Source organism: Sciurus carolinensis, chromosome 6 (genome assembly GCF_902686445.1).
Source record: "Sciurus carolinensis chromosome 6, mSciCar1.2, whole genome shotgun sequence".
Lineage (NCBI taxonomy): Eukaryota > Metazoa > Chordata > Mammalia > Rodentia > Sciuridae > Sciurus > Sciurus carolinensis.
The window spans coordinates 120453133-120468577 of NC_062218.1; the positions used below are offsets into that span (position 1 = coordinate 120453133).

The following is a 15445-nucleotide window of genomic DNA, read 5'->3' on the forward strand; positions in this document are numbered from 1 at the left end:
TGAAATCTTGGCTGCTTTAAGGCAACTTGCTTTGACTTAAATTTCTTAAGGCAAGAGATTAGTTGTTGTAATTGACTCCTTAGCTTCTTTTAATTGAGGGGCTATATAGAGCAGTGGTTAGGACTTTGAATTACACTACCTGTGTTTGAGTTCTGGTTCTGGAACTCTCCAGCAATGAAACTTTAATTCCTCAGGGTCTTAGAAGGGTTGATAAAAATAGCACCTAGCTCATGAATTAGATCAACTCCTGGACCATACTGAAGGCTCAATGTTAGCAATTAGATCTCCAGCCAAAACTATATGCCTCATTGGTATGTGGCTTAGCTGAACCATAAAAGTAGGTGGATAAAGTCGGCTTGAACTTAATTTATAAGAGGAGTCACCCTTAAGCTATCAATGAACTAATGTGTATCACTTCATACTCCCATAAATGTCATCAATTCTTCCCTCCTCATCCCTAAAATCCTGTAAGTTAGTACAGCACAGAGGACAATTGCGTGGATTTTAAAAATTTATTTATTTGTTTGTTTGTTTATTTTTGCAGCAGGGTCTTGTTATGTTGCCCAGACTGGTCTTGAACTCCTGGACTCAAGCAATCCTCCTGCTTGAGTATCCCAGGTACAAGTGCATGTATTTTTAAATCAATCATGACACTTAGTATGTATGCTTGCCTTGTTTTCCCCATTTGTAAAACGATTTAAAATAGTAACTTCTTCATGTAGTTGTTTAGATGAGACATGTTTATATAAGATAAATGCAAGTGAAATGCTTAGCTCAGTTTCTGACAAACAGTAAATTCTTACTAATGTTATTTATAAGGGTCAGTGGTTATAATTGCTATTTTAAATAAAATAACAAGGCATATAAGACCCTTCTAATATTCTTCGGCTTAACTATCATTATTGTACATTTAAATGTGGTCAGCTTTTTATTGTAGACTTAAACAGAGGAAAACAACCCTAGAACAGACCTGTGTCTGGTCCAGAATAGACAGTCCTATATATATTGTTTAAGTGTATGCCTCTATGGGAGCACCAAATGTTCACTTTCCTCTGTGAACCTCACAGCTCAACTTCCAAGATTTTTTGCTTTGTTTACCTGTTTCATGTTTCAGGACCATTTAGCAGAGGGAGATTGTTTATGCCATCACAAGTTCCTGCTATATCTAATCTAGTCTTGATCTGAATCTGTTAGAAGCTGCTGAAAGAAGCCAGAGCCAGCTAGCATTAGAGAAGAAAAAAAGTATGGAGAGTTTGTAGAAACATTTTTAAGCATAATAGGGAAAGAAGAGAATGTTATTTTCTGAGATTTAAATGTCTTATATGTGTGTTGGAATTTGGGTTACCTTCTCTATGGGTTAACTCTTGCAAAATTTCAGTTAGCATTTTCCCTCATCCAATTTGTTCTGCTTAAAGCTCATTATTGTCTTAATAGATTAAAATTAATTTTGGTATTAGTTCAAACAAAATGTAATAAGGAAGACAAATGATTTGCTCCAGTCTTCTTCAAAGGCATTACAAAGTAAAATGGTTTCACATTATGAATTACTCTCATATCTCCAAATCACTGCCACCTATCACTTAAAGAGATAAATGCTTTTTGAAGTATTGTATTAATATGTTAGCAAAATATTTTAGCAAAAAATTTTTCATTAATTTTCAAAGAGAAATAGAGTTGTATCTATCCATTTATAGACCTACAACACACTGTTTATTGAATTCCCTTTCCCTTACCACAACCCTTAATCCAAACTTTATCTTTATGCAGTGGGTGAAGGATGTTGCTGCAGCAACATTGGGACTCGGCACACTAGAATGTGACCAGGTCAGAATACAGTCATCCACATTTCTGTGTGTGTTCATAGCACTTTGTTTATGGCATTTACCACTTATTAGCTATGTGCTATTTGTTTGGTTATTTGTGTACCTGTCCAGAAGATAGCCTCTAGAAGTCCTGCTGCCTGGATGTCTCACTGGGAAGAAGGAAGGGAGGAATGAATGAATGAATGAATGAATGAATGAATGAATGTTGGTTCTAGAGATAGGATTAGAGAAGTGGTCTTTGGAAAACACTATTCTCTTTATACTCTTCAATCTTTTGTGTACCCCGGGCCCCAGCATCACAGCTTACAGTTTTGTCTTTATCAACAAATTTTTAATGATATTTGTCTTAAATAGAAGTCATTTCAAGACATTTTCCTTATTGTCATGAGTGGATTCAGTAATTTAAATCCCTAAAAGTAGTAAAAATATGATCAGTTATACACATGCATACACAGGGGATTGAACCTATAGGCTAGGCAAGCACTCTGTCATTGAGCTACATCCCCAAACGCTGCTTTTTTTCCCCAAGACAGGGTGTCACTAAGTTGTCCAGGTTGGCCTTGAACATGCAATCCTCCTGCCACAGCATCCCAGTAGCTAGGATTACAGTATGTCATGAAGCCTGGCTTGGAAATGTTCTTTTAATATAGGTTTTAAAATAGGCTATGCTGAATAATTCATATGTCTATTGTACATGGTCTTGCCCATTCTCGTTTGTTTCTTTGTCCTCACTGGGATGAGTTAAAGTTTCTAAGACTTGAAAAGGACAGAACATTATCTTACCTCTCTACTCTAATTTACCCCTTTATCAGAAGAGCTGAAAGTTTTAATTTTACACATCTATTTTTTGCTCTAAGGACTATGTTAAATAATATATGATGATGCACAGTGAAATATAATTGTTGATATACTTCATTCTTTGTCTGCAAAAAACATTTGCATTCTTTCTGATTGTAAGATAGCATAGTTTATTAACCCAAGGGGTAGGATGACATTTGTCATGTCATGTACCATTTTAAGAATAGGGTTTTCTCAGTGATTACATTGTTGTTGATCTTCATAATACTTCAAGGGAAATATGTTGATGTGATTTTTTAAAAATTGCATTTCCTGGACTGGGTATGTAGCAGTGGTGCAACAAGGCACAAGGGCCTGGATTCAATGCCCAGCATGAACAAACAAACAAAAAACATGTTTTCTTCTTTGAATAGATAGGATAGTCATATGGTTTAAAATCCAAAGGGTAGTAACACACACCTGTAGTCCCAGCTACTTGGAAGGATCGCTTGAGCCCAGGAATGGTGAGACCAAGGGCAATATAGTGAGACCCCACCTCAACACAGTAGCAAATAAAATAAAAGTTATAAAAGAGTATAGCAAGGTGTCTCTCTCCTGCCCTTAGCTCCCAGCCACACAGTTCCTGGAGGTAGCTACTGTGTTACCTCAGAAATATTCTCATTCTCACCAATTAAAAATATATGTATATATTATTCTCACTCTGATTTTTGACACATCTCATTAAACTAAGCAGACATTTGGCTCATTCCCTAGATGTCAGATTTAGTTATTTTCTAAAAGAGTTGTTTCTCTCCACTGGACGTTTTCAATAAATTGATTTACAAAATGGAAAAATCAATATAATTAAACTCACATTTTGACAAATTTGATAGAATGCTAAAAATTGTTTGACTTAAATAAGCTTTAAAAGAAAACCAATTGCTAGAGAGTGTAGGTGACTGCTCAAAAAAATAAAAATGCAGATTTTCTTCTTGGGTTTGCCAGTGAAGAGAATGACTTGGAAATTCTTCATTGTTTTTAATATTGTCAGGTGGGAGAATGTCCGGCTTCAATCTATCCCATGGAACCCCTTCTTTTATCTCTACATCTTCTTCTACTTTTTTGTTTTCAGCGATAACCTCTTCCTCAGCACAGATCCTTTTGTCCTGCCACTGCTGAGTTTTCCACCTTTTGAGAGTTGCCCAGTGGGTCTGTCCATGTTTGCTTCACTTCTCTGTCCTCTCGTGCTCTGCTGCTCACAAAGTTCCGTGTAAAAACAGTTACAATAGAAAGAATTGATTCTAGTATGATTGCACTGGATATAACAATTGGGAACATAACTTTTGTGTTATGCTTTCCATTTGCTGAATGATATCACCCACCTTACTGTTGAATGCATTTGCTTGGATATAAGAATTTGTTCATTAAACAGAAACTTGAATAAACAAGTACTTGGTGAAATTGGGCTTTCCTTGATGAAGAAAATCTATCTTAGACTCCACTGTGGAAAATCTTTTTGAGGTGATCATGAAGAAAGTTTCCACCCATGATGAGACCTCTACTGGGGCCTCCTGAAGCATGTGATAATGAAGTTATGCGGTAAGAATATCTTGATACATAAGATATTCTCCATACATGCTGTGAGTCCACAATAAGACACCATTCTAATGAGGGCCTTTGGGTATTTTTGGAATTAATCCTACTTTGCTGGATACAATAAGTTTTACCTTATACAAAGGTCTCGGGGTGCTATTAGTTCTGTCACTATGAATTTATACTAATAACATGTACCAACTAATACAAACAGTGTTTTATTTTTCACTATCAAGTACTGTAACCAGGCAACCAGGAATTTGATTAGAATCATTGTTTGCTTGATACACAATTCTTACTGCCCTCAAGGACTCAACCAACAAGGTTAGAGGATTGTGTGACAATATCAAGCATTTATAGAATTAATGGATAATCTTTGTCAATGTGCTTTACTCAAGTATATTTCATATCAAGTATTTTTCTACTTATTACTCATTTTTTAAAATTTTTTTAAGTTTTCAATGGATCTTTATTTTATTTATTTATATGTGGTGCTGAGGATTGAACCCAGGGCCTTACACATGCCAGGCAAGTGCTCTACCACTGAGCCACAACCCCAGCCCCTTATTACTCATTTTTAAAACCACACTGCTTTAAATAGATTTCCTGGTATACAGTCTCTTGATAGCACAATTTTGTATTTCTTCTCTTTTTTTTACTTTTTAAAAATATATATATTTCAGATGTTGATAGGCCTTTATTTTATTCATTTATTTATATGTGGTGCCGAGAATCAAACCTCATGCCTCACACATACTGGGCAAGCGTTCTACCACCGAGCTACAACCCCAGCTCACAATTTTGTATTTCTTAAGTACCAAATTATCTGGGCCAACCTATTTTGAGGTATACATAAGAACTAATTTTTATAAAAAAATTAGAATCATATACAAAATATTGATACTCTATTTCTGGTATGTGTTCTTATAAGAAACTTCATTACTAAAAGAGCAGTGAAAACTCTTTGGTCAGATATTCTTGGCCTATGGCATAGAATAATTTCATAATTATGTTTTATGCCACAGTGTTATTTATTAGATTACTTATAAGGTGGTTATCTCAGAAGCCAGGATGCTGAGATAGTAATGATGGAATTAATAAAATGCTATTGACTTGTTTAATATGCTTCCTACATAGACACAAAAACAGAAAGGAAGGATCTTAGTATAGTTATCTTTAGTTGATGGCTTAGGCTACTACTCTGTCTTGAAGATGATCATAAAGGCAACAGATATTAGAATTATTTAACGTAACAACTCCTCTTTGCATTGCATTTTAGAAGTGTCTTTAGTATTTGAATCCTCAAATTTGGTTTCAAACCTACTAGGTTGAAAGCTAGTCGGAAAATGACTATCTTATTTCCTTACTATGATTTCAGAGACTTATGTTTAAATAATTCTCCTGACAATTTCCCACTGGTAGGTAATGACTCCCTCTGACTCATGGAGAATCTGGTATAAGTCACTTGACTCATCTGCTTCTTGCTTTTAGAAAATGTCACTATAAATGTACCATAAGGTACTTGTGAAATGCTTAAATGCATAGAAAAAAATGCTAGAAATTTACAAGATTATCATCTTATTTTAACCTACATACTTTAATTTCAAATCAATTCTGGAATAACCTATTTACATTTTACCCCCATACTGGGGATTGAACAGAGGGCCCATAGCTGCTAGGCAAGTGCTTGATCACTGAAGTATACCCTCAGCCTTTACAAATGTTTTTAATTTTGAGACAAGGTCTCACAAGTTTGCCCAGGTTGGCCTTGAACTTGAGATCCTCCTGCTTTAGCCTCCTGAATAGCTGGGTTTACAATTGTGTATCACCGAGTTAGGTATTGGAATAATTTATGTATATTGGAATAATTTATGGATGAAAATCCCACCTCCCTTCCAAATGAAATATTTGTTGTTGTGGTGGTGATGGTACTGGGACTTGAACACTGGGCCATGCCTACGCCAAGCAAGCACTCTACAATCAAACTACATTTGTAGCCCTCATTTCTTTTCTTAAAAATGAAATATCTCAATAAAAAGTTAACAAATACATAAAAATGTTCAAAATCTTCAGACACTAGGGAAATGCAAATCAAAACCACACTGAGATTTTATTTTACTCTGGTTAGAAAGAATACAAATAACAATAAATACTGACAACAATGTTGGGGAAAAGGAGCTCTTATACACTGTCTGTGGGAAAGTAAAATTAGTACAGCCAGTAAAGAAGTCAGTATGGAAGTTCCTCAAAAGACTAGGAACATTTTAGATTCCTAGGAACTATCATCTGGCTATACCACTCCTGGATATTTACCGAAAAGAACTAAAGTCAGCATACCTTAGAGATATGTGTATAGCTGTACAATTCACAATAGCCAAATTATGAAACTAACTTAGGTGTTCATCAACAGATGAATAAATAAAGAAAATGTGATTTGTATGTATACACAATGGTGTTTTTTTCCAGCATAAAGAATGAATTTGCAGGAAAATGTATGCAATTATAGAGCATCATGTTAAATGAAATAAGTCAGAACTCAGAAAGTCAAGGGTTGTATGTTTTCTCTTATATGTGAAAGCTAAAGAGAAAAAAGGAAAAAAAGAGATCTTATGAACATAGAAAGAAACCAGTAGCAAGGGGATCAGAAGGAGCAAGGAAAAAAAAAAGCAAAGGAAGGTACTGGGGAATAACATTGATCAAATTATGTTATGTTCATGTACAAATTTGATGCAATGAAACCTACTATTTTGTACAACTATTATGCACCAATAAAAACATTTTAGAGAGTTTTATGGCTTTTGTATGCTTCCAATAATTAGGTTAAATAAAACAAACTGAAAGAAACATTTGGTATTGGATTTAATTTAAAATTCTTTCCTAATTAAAAAATCCAAACAATATCCAGAGCCTGCAATAAATTAAATTAATTAAATAAGTTGCTTATTCCACTTTGGTTAAGTAGAATTGAATCTGTCTGCAGCATAAATTCTTTAAGATCAAAAAATGTTCAATTCCTAAAACTACAATGAAAAAACAGAAGGCATAATAGAATGTATAAATGATATGATTTTAGTAGAATAACTAAAAAAATTAATAATTAACTCGGATTTTTGGAACAATTTCAGATTTACAGATAAAGTAAGAAGAATGTACAGTTTCTATATATTCCATATCTAGGTTCTCTTTTATTAACTTATGTAAATGTGAATTATTTGTTAAAATTATTGAAGCAATATGGATACTTTGGGGGCTGGAATTGTAACTCAGTAGTAGAGAGCTTGCCTAGCACATGTGAGGCACTGGGCTCTATCCTTAGGACCACATAAAAATAAATGAATGAAATAAAGGCATTGTGTCCATCTACAACTAAGAATATTTTTTAGAATATTGATACTTTGTTAACTAAAGGCCAAGATTTATTCAGATTTCTTAGTTTTACCTAATGTCCCTTTTATGTCCCAAGATTTCATTAAACATTTCCTATTACCTTTAGTATTATGTGTTTCTAATCTCTTGGCTGTGACACCTTCTCAGCTATTTCCTTGTTTGGGATGACCTTGACAGTTTTGAGGTGTACTGGCCAAGTAGTTTGTAAAATGGCCCTCTACTGAGATTTGTTTGATTCTGTTTTTCTTATATTACATAGAAGCTACAGGATTTGAGAAGAATACCATAGAGTTAGAGCACCAATCTTGTTATATCAATGCTACATTTAATCAATGATTTATCATTGTTCACATATATATTTTTATTATCACTGTTCATATTGACTTTGATTGCCTGGCTGACAGTATTTATCAGGTTTCTCCATTGAGAAGTTGCTGGTTTTCCTTTTTTTCTTATTCTTTGGAAAGAAGTCACTATGCACAGACATCTCAGTGCAGGAAGTTAAATTTCCCCACTTTAAGGATGGAGTATCAACCTAAGCTATCTGAAATTCTTTTTGCATGAGAGATTCATCTCTTTTTGCTCAATTATTTAATTATTCAATAATTTGTTTACATCAGTACAGGCTCATAGATTCTTTTATTTTCTTTGACAGTATTAGGAATTGAATTCAGGGCCTGGCACATACTACACAAGTGCTCTGCCACTAAGCTATGACCCCAGCTCTTTTCATTTGATTTTGAAACTAGGTCTCACAACCATGTTCCTCCTGATTTTTACTTTATGCAAAGGTTTGTAACTCAATATTACTTCATTTTGTGCTTCACATTTTTATAGATTTGGACATTGGGAGTTCTATCAGTTGACTCCAAGGTTGCTTTGACATACTTGATTCCTTGTTTTGTGTTCATTGGTTGGTTTGTTTTTAGCATTTCCTTGGTTTATGATACCACAAAATGCTCCAGGCTCATCTGGGCATGGCTGGCAACTTTAAAATATATATACTCTAATTTCATTCGCAATTGTAATAAACTCTTATCTCCCATGCAAACTACTGAATAATCCAAATAATTATTTTAATTATAATAGAATTTATAATAACAACTAAGAGGGCAAAAACCTAAGGAATTTTCTGAATCAAATAAAGATTTAACTATATTGAATATAATTTTAACACTATAGACTATATTTACTTTTAAAAAATTAAAATTTAAAAATCAACAACTCAAATATAGCATGTAAAATGCTCAAATGTCCAAGCATCACAGATAATTAGATTTTATCTGAGAAAGCTAATAATTTGTTTATGAGAATGTAGGTAAATCTGAAAGTTTTTGATATAAGGCACAATCATAACTTAGAACCAGATAATATTAGGATTCTCACAAATAGCAAGAATGATATTAAATGTGTTAATATAAGCAAAAGTATGTATCTTAGTACCTACCACCTTTGTTTGAACCTTAATGTTCAGGTTAAAGATGGTCAGAGAGAAACATGAATGTGGTACATGTTGGGGATAGATGTGTTTCTCTGGTATACCTACCACTACTTTAAAAGGCTGAATGTGTGCAAGAAAGGCCCCTTTGATGTTCAGATTCCAAGAGGCTGCTGAGTACCTGGGTGAGCCTAGATTAAGCCTGAGCACAGTTCTACTGCTGTTTCCTGATAGAAAAACAATGTAAGGCCCGGTGAGATGGTACACATAATGGGAATGTGCTCAGTGGTACAGTGCCCCTGGGTTCAATCCTCACTACCAAAGAAACAAACAATGAAACAAACAAAAAAGTATAAGAATTCACTGTTTAAGCTTTAATGGCTTATAAGGATCTGCAGTACCCATTCAAATCAATCTGTATGAAAAAAAAATCAAACTGTATGTGTTGCATTTCTGAGAAGGGCAAGAGTTTTCTTTATTTCCCCTTACATGTTTTTCAGTTACAAAGTATTAAGGCTATTTTGCAATTTAAATTTCACAATAATCCAGAAAAGGAAGCACAACAGGTATTTGCCCTCATTTTACAGATTAGGAGACAGAGGTTCACAGTAGTAAAGAAAACATCAGGACTAGATTTCGAAGTCCTGTTTTTTTGGTTTCAAGTTCAGTGCTCTTGCTATTAACTATGCCAGTGTTTCCCAAAGTGAGGTGATTTTAGGTAGAAAACAGTGAATATTTCATAGTTGTTATATAATTAGCTCATCAAGTCTATGCATGGGTATTATTTTAGACTGAGAGTCTATTAGTAATTGCATATAAATTGAGTCAAAATAAATAAAATTATTAATTGAATAATGAAATGAATGGTGTGTGGATATGGAAGGAATCATGAATGTGAATGACCAAAGTTTAGGAAACATTGAATTACTTGTCTGCCCAGATTATAAAAGAAATTAGATCATTTCTAAAAAAAATCAAGAAGTTAAAACAAAGAAAAAAAGAAATGTAATAAATTAAAAATTGATTTACATTTTAGAATGATCAGAAGAACTATATTTGTCTAGCCAAGTTATGTATGGTACATAATAATTATAAACATTCTAATAGCAAAAATGTTATATAGGTGATGATGATTTAAAAATAATCTATCTTCTGGAATTTTTGGTACTTTTAAGTGTAATAACAATTTGTATTTTCCTTTATACTTTTATTATAATTAATCAGTATCATGTGAAATCATCAGTCAGCAAATTTAATGCTCCTAAACTAGAAGTAAGAGATTGTTTTTCTTTTGGTATGAGAACTTGATTTCTAATATGGAGAATATAAATTTATAGGCAAGCAGAATTAATATATGAAGATTTTAATTTTCTGAACTGCAGGGACAGTAAAATCATACACAAAATTCATTGAATGAGTAATTACCAGTCATGGGGTTTAGTCAGATTGGTGACTGTGATATTAAGCAAATGAGTTTTTTAAAGAAAATCTTTATGTAAATAAAGAAGATCAAGGCTTCTTAGCATCCCTCCAGTTCTAATTCTCTCTAGTTGAAAATTATTTATTACCATTTTTTCACCCTATGAAACAGTTTTAAAAAGAATGTGATTCTATTGAATCTTGAGGGCATTTCAGAGTGGGGCTATCTCTCCAGAAGTTCTACCAGATCCAAACCCTTTGGGGGTGTTTCTTCTTTGTCTGGTAATTTACAGGAAGGGATGTACTGTAGATATTTTCCTATTATCTCCAGGTTCACTTTTCTGTTTTTATGTTTCTTATGTTATTTTTTTATAACTATGATCTTGAAAACTAACATGAATATCCAGTTTTATTTCACACCCCAAATTTCCAGTTTGTCTGTAACATTTCTAATCAGGATTTACTAAAGATCTGTATAAATTACAAGTCAAATAATGATTATGAAGTATATTTTCTACACAGTTTTTTTGGGCTCTGGGCAATTACTTCCATATTCACTTGCTAAAACTATGGTTCTTCATCTCCTTTTATGTTTCCCTAAAAGCCCTGATTTATCCTCTTCAGTAGCTAAGGAGAGGAAAGCAAAAGTGGCTCCTTTTTTCATTCTTCAAATGTCACAGCTGCAACTCTTCAACTTGTAATCCAAGGGTTGGGGCTCATGAGAGCCAGGGTTACTGTTTGCACCTGAGTTCTTGAAACTCCCAGCCTGATGTCGAATCAGCCAATACAATTGATAATATCCCTGAAGGCATAGGCCAATCCAGATTTTATGAGACATGAGTTGCATACATTTCGGGGGGGATGTCCTCTTAAAAATAATGGACAAAATTAGGTTTATTTTTTAGAAGGGGCCCAAGTTAATGATTTTGGGTATAAACTGAGGAGTGGGATGACTGGGTCAAATGGTAGTCTTGCATATTGTCTTACTGTTCTTGAGTCCAAGAAGCTTTAAATTTCTCCCTTGATTTCTTCTATCACTACTTCATCACCCCAAAGAGTATTGTTCAATCTCCATATTTTAAAATAATTTCTGCCGGGTTTCGTCATGTTTATTTCTAATTTTACTCTATTATGATCTGATAAGATGCAAAAGGAATTGTATCCTTTTTTTTTTTTTTTGTATATGCTAAAATTGCTTTGTGGCTTAAGTGCTGTAGATTTAAACCAGGTCCTTGTGCAATAGGCAAGTGTTCTACCTCTGAGCCACATACAGTCCTTGTAATTCCTTTAGAAAATGAGGTTGGGAGCAGTGAAATGTGCTAGAATGTGAAAGAACTAGTCTCGGTACTCTTACCTAGACTTGTGATGTACTGCATTACTAATCCAAACTCCTTCTCTGAGTTGGGATTAGGTTTGTTCATCTAAATTTTCTTCTTATAAGAGAGGACACTGAAGGAGAGATTATTCCTGGAGTTCTACTTACATTCGACAATATCTTCCTAATACATTCTAGATCCTCCTTCTTCTTGTGCAAAAGGTTAGGCAAGATCCCTCCTCGTGGCAGGGCTATGCAGCAGCGTAAGGGAAGTCAGTTGGGTGGAAAACGATATGGTGTTGACAGCAGACACCTGTCTTCCCATCTCTGTCCTGTAAAGTAGTTCCTCCAAGTATTCAATAATACTCTCCTAAAATTTAGAAACTATTACTATTTATTTGAATTTGTTGGCCCTAATTGATTCAGATGTTCAATTCATCTGCTATTTACATAGCATTTGTTTCAAAAACCAAAAATTCACTCTTAAAAGAGGGGGCTAAACAAAGTTTTGGATTTAGAGCTGGAACTACAGCTCTGTTTCTATCTCATAGATCATGCTTTTCACTTCCCCTGTGTTCATCACTGGCCTGGTGACTGACTTCTGTTTACAGTTACTGCTCCCGTTTGACTTCTGGTTGCACATGACTTGGGTTTGTTACAGGACTATTCTTATTCCTGGAAATGTAAGTAAGGTAGCGCTGACTCCTCATCCCCTCATGGCACTCACAGTACGACAGGGAATAAAAAAATACACACACGCTCATGTTATGCTACGAAACAAATGTGTAGGATTCAATGAAAGCATTCATTAAAACAGTGTAACTTAAACTGTGGATCATAACCATGAGTGGGTCATATGATCAATCTCCTGGCTTAAGGTCAGCATTTTACTTGCACTTCCTGTCCCCGCCCCCACCCCCACTGCAGTACCAGGGATTGAACTCTACCACTGAGCTACATCCCTAGCCCTTTTTTATTTTTCATTCTGAGACAACATCTTGTTAAGTTGCCCAGGCAGCTGCAAATTTGTCATCTTCCTGCCTTAGCCTCCCAAGTAGCTGGGATTAGGCTTAGGCCATCTTGCCTAGCTAAAAATCAGCATTTTTAACAAAAGAAAGAATAGAAAATAACCAAATAAGAATTCTTTTGTGAGCGCTTTATATCTGTTTGTTATCAGTGAATAAACAAATGCAAATCCAGATCAGAATGAAGTGGACTTTCTAAAGGAAAGATAGATAATAAATAAGATAAATTAATAAAATGTAGAACATATTAGAAGATAACAAGAAACTGGAAAAAAAAAAGCAAAGAGAAATGTATAAAATGTCAGGGATGGATGTTAAAATTTTACAAAGGTTGGCCTCTATGGCAAGGTGACTTTTAAAGAACTCAAAGAGATAAGGGAATGAGTCATAGAGATCTTGGCAGAAGACATATTCCAGGCAGGAATATCCAGTGCAAAGTACGTGAGTGTGCCTGGCCTGTTTGAAGAAAAGGAAGGCCAGTATGACTGAAGGGAAGAGACTTAGGACAACAGTAAGTAATGAGGAAAGAAAGCTAATTGTGGGGAGTAGATCACATAAAGCCTTATAGTTCAGGGTAGGGCCTTTGGTTTTCACTGAATGAAATGGGAGGTTGTTAGATAGTACTGAGCAAAAGAATGACATGGTCTGACTTAGGATCAGTCTGGCTGGCTGCCTGATTGAGTATAGTTTTAAGGGAGGCAAAGGCAGAAAAAGGATCACTAAAATGTAAGCTCCATCAGGGCAAAAGTTTTAAATCTATTTTATTCACTTAGTATACCTAGTGCTTTATTAGAGTGACTGGCTGCATAGAATATCTTAGGGAAAGGGATTCTCTGGGGAATCGACATTGAGTCTGAAATTTGAAAAAGAAATAGAAAGCAGGGGAAAAAGAGAAAAGACATTTTCAGTACTTGTAAATTTGGGAATTATTAGCCCATGTATAGTATTTGAAACTCTGCAGGTGTTTGTGTGAAGTAAGGAGTAAAATTAAATCATTGTTAACCAACCATACTTCCTGTTTCTTATTTTGTATACTCATTTCCTGCAATATTTATTCTACCAAAAAAATAGCACATAGTAGCCATTTATTTTAAAAGAGTATAAATCTGCAAGGAAGTTTCCTGTATTATATCATAATAATGGGAAAATTCAGTGAATTTAAAATTCATGTTTAGTTTCTTATATTTAAATGAGGATATTCATTAATATTTAAGTATTCCTTTTTTTTTTCTTTCTTTTTTTTTGGTACCGGGGAATGAATCCAGGGGTACTTAACCACTGAGGCACATCACCAGCCCTTTTTATTTTTACTTATTTATTTTTAAATTTACTTATTTTGATTCATTGTACACAAATGGGGTACAACTGTTGTTTCTCTGGTTGTACATGGAGTTGCACCATTTGTGTAATCATACATGTACATAGGGCCTTTTTATTTTTTATTTTAAGACAGGGTTTCACTAGATTGCTTAGGTCCTTACTAGGTTCCTGAGACAGATCTGGAACTTGTGATCCTCCTGTATCAGCCTCCTGAATTTCTGGGATTACAGGTGTATACACCACATCTGGCTAAGTGTTCCACATTTTTTGAGGCTATATTGTTTGTCTCCATGTCCATGATTCAAATCTGAATAAGTAGAAAGTGACTTTTCTTTTTAAGTGTAGCTGTTAGTTACATCTGTTCAAGGGCCTAGCAATTTTTTTCTCCCACATCTTTACCCCATATTAACAACACTGATTTTATTTTATAGTAAGCCAAATTCTGCTGATACAACCATAATTCCCCAATGAACACAGACACATACACACAAACACACCTAATAATCTCAGCAAATTTAAATTTAAAACTATTCATTTAAAGAAGGACTTCATATCCAAGGATATGTTAATATATTTTATTTTCTAATGGTAGTTCCGTGTCCTTTGTGATGTTTTAATATTTGTTAATTTCTGAAATAGGATTAAATATGTGAGGCAGTTAAATAGCACAATAATTCAAGCTACAATAAAACCTATTTCTAGGGGCTGGGGATATAGCTCAGTTGGTAGAGTGTTTGCCTCACATGCACAAGGCCCTGGGTTCAATTCCCAGCACCACAAAAAAAAAAAAAAAAAAGAAAAGAAAAAAAAATCTATTTCTAATTTTATTAATTAAAATGTGTTACAATTGACTTTTTTAAAAAAGCAAACTTGAAAATAACCTGTTTTAATGAACTCCAGCAATTGTTTCAAGTGATTTTTCTTTTCCTTTTTAAGGATAAAGCATTGTAGAAAATACATAAAGGGTAAGAAAGATAATAAAAGTTACCCATCACTATTTACTATTTACATTTTCCTTTTAGTGTCTATGTATAAACTTAATGCATATCTTTATTTTGTTAGTATCCCATAACTCACTCACGCTGGGTAGCTGTTATTGACTACTTACAATGAGCTGGCATCATACCACATATTTTGCACTAATCTTCTCATTTACTTATCTCCAGGACCCCATGAAAGTAGCTACTAATATTACCCCCATCTTACAGATAAGGAAACTGAATCTCAGAAAGATTTAGTAATTTGCTCAAGGTCATACATTTAGAAAGTGTGTTGACAGTTCTACAATCAAGTTTGATTTGACTAAAGGCATAAGGAACATTTTCTCTATCAATATCCAGAATAACTT

General features: G+C 34.2%; 1 non-coding gene across 1 annotated transcript; it reads left to right on the plus strand.

The window, feature by feature from the left end:
• The first annotated feature begins 14803 nt into the window (after positions 1-14803).
• Positions 14804-14877, plus strand: Trnav-cac (transfer RNA valine (anticodon CAC)). The gene has a single exon. It is a non-coding gene; the product is annotated as a tRNA-Val (tRNA).
• The last annotated feature ends 568 nt before the right edge of the window (positions 14878-15445 follow it).